Source organism: Carya illinoinensis, chromosome 15 (assembly GCF_018687715.1).
Source record: "Carya illinoinensis cultivar Pawnee chromosome 15, C.illinoinensisPawnee_v1, whole genome shotgun sequence".
Lineage (NCBI taxonomy): Eukaryota > Viridiplantae > Streptophyta > Magnoliopsida > Fagales > Juglandaceae > Carya > Carya illinoinensis.
In genome coordinates this window covers 25,884,933-25,889,932 of record NC_056766.1, presented here as the reverse complement: position 1 = coordinate 25,889,932, position 5,000 = coordinate 25,884,933, and positions in this window count along the sequence as shown.

The following is a 5,000-nucleotide window of genomic DNA, read 5'->3' as shown; positions in this document are numbered from 1 at the left end:
CAAGCTTGTGCTCTAGGGAAGGATTATGGTGGCACTACGTGCCACGCATGGGCTTGTTGGTGGGGGGCAACCGTTGATGTTGGGGGCTTTCTCACATTGTCGAGCCCCACCAAACGAAATTTTTTGGGCTCGTTAACGTGGGGGTGATTCTTACGTTCTCGTTTGCCCTCTAGCAACAAGCTTGTGCTCTAGGGAAGGATATGGTGGCACTACGTGCCACGCATGGGCTTGTTGATGGGGGGCAATCGTTGATGCTAGGGGCTTTCTCACGTTTTCGAGCCCCCCGGTGCTCTAGTTGACCCCATGGCGGTTGGGCCTATTCGTTAGGGTGCTTCCTTGGCAACATGACTGTGCACGGCGGATGGTGTTATGGCACCCAGTGCTACGCACACGGTTGCTCTTGGTGGTATTCGGATGATGTTGACCTTGCTTCCATGGGTTGAACCGGGATGCACAACAAACGAAAATTTTTGGGCTTGTTAACGTGGGGGTGATTCTTATGTTCTCACGTTTTTGAGCCCCCCGGTGCTCTAGTTGACCCCATGGCGGTTGGGCCTATTCGTTAGGGTGCTTCCTTGGCAACATGACTGTGCACGGCGGATGGTGTTATGGCACCCAGTGCTATGCACATTGTTGCTCTTGGTGGTATTCGGATGATGTCGACCTTGCTTCCATGGGTTGAACTTGGGTGCCACAAAACGAAATTTTTTGGGCTCGTTAACGTGGGGGTGATTCTTACGTTCTCGTTTGCTCTCTAGCAACAAGCTTGTGCTCTAGGGAAGGATATGGTGGCACTACGTGCCACGCATGGGCTTGTTGATGGGGGGCAATCGTTGATGCTAGGGGCTTTCTCACGTTTTCGAGCCCCCCGGTGCTCTAGTTGACCCCATGGCGGTTGGGCCTATTCGTTAGGGTGCTTCCTTGGCAACATGACTGTGCACGGCGGATGGTGTTATGGCACCCAGTGCTACGCACATTGTTGCTCTTGGTGGTATTCGGATGATGTCGACCTTGCTTCCATGGGTTGAACTTGGGTGCCACAAAACGAAATTTTTTGGGCTCGTTAACGTGGGGGTGATTCTTACGTTCTCGTTTGCTCTCTAGCAACAAGCTTGTGCTCTAGGGAAGGATATGGTGGCACTACGTGCGACGCATGGGCTTGTTGATGGGGGGCAATCGTTGATGCTAGGGGCTTTCTCACGTTTTCGAGCCCCCCGGTGCTCTAGTTGACCCCATGGCGGTTGGGCCTATTCGTTAGGGTGCTTCCTTGGCAACATGACTGTGCACGGCGGATGGTGTTATGGCACCCAGTGCTACGCACATTGTTGCTCTTGGTGGTATTCGGATGATGTCGACCTTGCTTCCATGGGTTGAACTTGGGTGCCACAAAACGAAATTTTTTGGGCTCGTTAACGTGGGGGTGATTCTTACGTTCTCGTTTGCTCTCTAGCAACAAGCTTGTGCTCTAGGGAAGGATATGGTGGCACTACGTGCCACGCATGGGCTTGTTGATGGGGGGCAATCGTTGATGCTAGGGGCTTTCTCACGTTTTCGAGCCCCCCGGTGCTCTAGTTGACCCCATGGCGGTTGGGCCTATTCGTTAGGGTGCTTCCTTGGCAACATGACTGTGCACGGCGGATGGTGTTATGGCACCCAGTGCTACGCACATTGTTGCTCTTGGTGGTATTCGGATGATGTCGACCTTGCTTCCATGGGTTGAACTTGGGTGCCACAAAACGAAATTTTTTGGGCTCGTTAACGTGGGGGTGATTCTTACGTTCTCGTTTGCTCTCTAGCAACAAGCTTGTGCTCTAGGGAAGGATATGGTGGCACTACGTGCCACGCATGGGCTTGTTGATGGGGGGCAATCGTTGATGCTAGGGGCTTTCTCACGTTTTCGAGCCCCCCGGTGCTCTAGTTGACCCCATGGCGGTTGGGCCTATTCGTTAGGGTGCTTCCTTGGCAACATGACTGTGCACGGCGGATGGTGTTATGGCACCCAGTGCTACGCACATTGTTGCTCTTGGTGGTATTCGGATGATGTCGACCTTGCTTCCATGGGTTGAACTTGGGTGCCACAAAACGAAATTTTTTGGGCTCGTTAACGTGGGGGTGATTCTTACGTTCTTGTTTGTTCTCTAGCAACAAGCTTGTGCTCTAGGGAAGGATATGGTGGCACTACGTGCCACGCATGGGCTTGTTGATGGGGGGCAATCGTTGATGCTAGGGGCTTTCTCACATTTTCGAGCCCCCCGGTGCTCTAGTTGACCCCATGGCGGTTGGGCCTATTCGTTAGGGTGCTTCCTTGGCAACATGACTGTGCGCGGCGGATGGTGTTATGGCACCCAGTGCTACGCACATTGTTGCTCTTGGTGGTATTCGGATGATGTCGACCTTGCTTCCATGGGTTGAACTTGGGTGCCACAAAACGAAATTTTTTGGGCTCGTTAACGTGGGGGTGATTCTTACGTTCTCGTTTGCTCTCTAGCAACAAGCTTGTGCTCTAGGGAAGGATATGGTGGCACTACGTGCCACGCATGGGCTTGTTGATGGGGGGCAATCGTTGATGCTAGGGGCTTTCTCACGTTTTCGAGCCCCCCGGTGCTCTAGTTGACCCCATGGCGGTTGGGCCTATTCGTTAGGGTGCTTCCTTGGCAACATGACTGTGCACGGCGGATGGTGTTATGGCACCCAGTGCTATGCACATTGTTGCTCTTGGTGGTATTCGGATGATGTCGACCTTGCTTCCATGGGTTGAACTTGGGTGCCACAAAACGAAATGTTTTGGGCTCGTTAACGTGGGGGTGATTCTTACGTTCTCGTTTGCTCTCTAGCAACAAGCTTGTGCTCTAGGGAAGGATATGGTGGCACTACGTGCCACGCATGGGCTTGTTGATGGGGGGCAATCGTTGATGCTAGGGGCTTTCTCACGTTTTCGAGCCCCCCGGTGCTCTAGTTGACCCCATGGCGGTTGGGCCTATTCGTTAGGGTGCTTCCTTCGCAACATGACTGTGCACGGCGGATGGTGTTATGGCACCCAGTGCTACGCACATTGTTGCTCTTGGTGGTATTCGGATGATGTCGACCTTGCTTCCATGGGTTGAACTTGGGTGCCACAAAACGAAATTTTTTGGGCTCGTTAACGTGGGGGTGATTCTTACGTTCTCCTTTGCTCTCTAGCAACAAGCTTGTGCTCTAGGGAAGGATATGGTGGCACTACGTGCCACGCATGGGCTTGTTGATGGGGGGCAATCGTTGATGCTAGGGGCTTTCTCACGTTTTCGAGCCCCCCGGTGCTCTAGTTGACCCCATGGCGGTTGGGCCTATTCGTTAGGGTGCTTCCTTGGCAACATGACTGTGCACGGCGGATGGTGTTATGGCACCCAGTGCTACGCACATTGTTGCTCTTGGTGGTATTCGGATGATGTCGACCTTGCTTCCATGGGTTGAACTTGGGTGCCACAAAACGAAATTTTTTGGGCTCGTTAACGTGGGGGTGATTCTTACGTTCTCGTTTGCTCTCTAGCAACAAGCTTGTGCTCTAGGGAAGGATATGGTGGCACTACGTGCCACGCATGGGCTTGTTGATGGGGGGCAATCGTTGATGCTAGGGGCTTTCTCACGTTTTCGAGCCCCCCGGTGCTCTAGTTGACCCCATGGCGGTTGGGCCTATTCGTTAGGGTGCTTCCTTGGCAACATGACTGTGCACGGCGGATGGTGTTATGGCACCCAGTGCTATGCACATTGTTGCTCTTGGTGGTATTCGGATGATGTCGACGTTGCTTCCATGGGTTGAACTTGGGTGCCACAAAACGAAATGTTTTGGGCTCGTTAACGTGGGGGTGATTCTTACGTTCTCGTTTGCTCTCTAGCAACAAGCTTGTGCTCTAGGGAAGGATATGGTGGCACTACGTGCCACGCATGGGCTTGTTGATGGGGGGCAATCGTTGATGCTAGGGGCTTTCTCACGTTTTCGAGCCCCCCGGTGCTCTAGTTGACCCCATGGCGGTTGGGCCTATTCGTTAGGGTGCTTCCTTGGCAACATGACTGTGCACGGCGGATGGTGTTATGGCACCCAGTGCTACGCACATTGTTGCTCTTGGTGGTATTCGGATGATGTCGACCTTGCTTCCATGGGTTGAACTTGGGTGCCACAAAACGAAATTTTTTGGGCTCGTTAACGTGGGGGTGATTCTTACGTTCTCCTTTGCTCTCTAACAACAAGCTTGTGCTCTAGGGAAGGATATGGTGGCACTACGTGCCACGCATGGGCTTGTTGATGGGGGGCAATCGTTGATGCTAGGGGCTTTCTCACGTTTTCGAGCCCCCCGGTGCTCTAGTTGACCCCATGGCGGTTGGGCCTATTCGTTAGGGTGCTTCCTTGGCAACATGACTGTGCACGGCGGATGGTGTTATGGCACCCAGTGCTACGCACATTGTTGCTCTTGGTGGTATTCGGATGATGTCGACCTTGCTTCCATGGGTTGAACTTGGGTGCCACAAAACGAAATTTTTTGGGCTCGTTAACGTGGGGGTGATTCTTACGTTCTCGTTTGCTCTCTAGCAACAAGCTTGTGCTCTAGGGAAGGATATGGTGGCACTACGTGCCACGCATGGGCTTGTTGATGGGGGGCAATCGTTGATGCTAGGGGCTTTCTCACGTTTTCGAGCCCCCCGGTGCTCTAGTTGACCCCATGGCGGTTGGGCCTATTCGTTAGGGTGCTTCCTTGGCAACATGACTGTGCACGGCGGATGGTGTTATGGCACCCAGTGCTACGCACATTGTTGCTCTTGGTGGTATTCGGATGATGTCGACCTTGCTTCCATGGGTTGAACTTGGGTGCCACAAAACGAAATTTTTTGGGCTCGTTAACGTGGGGGTGATTCTTACGTTCTCGTTTGCTCTCTAGCAACAAGCTTGTGCTCTAGGGAAGGATATGGTGGCACTACGTGCCACGCATGGGCTTGTTGATGGGGGGCAATCGTTGATGCTAGGGGCT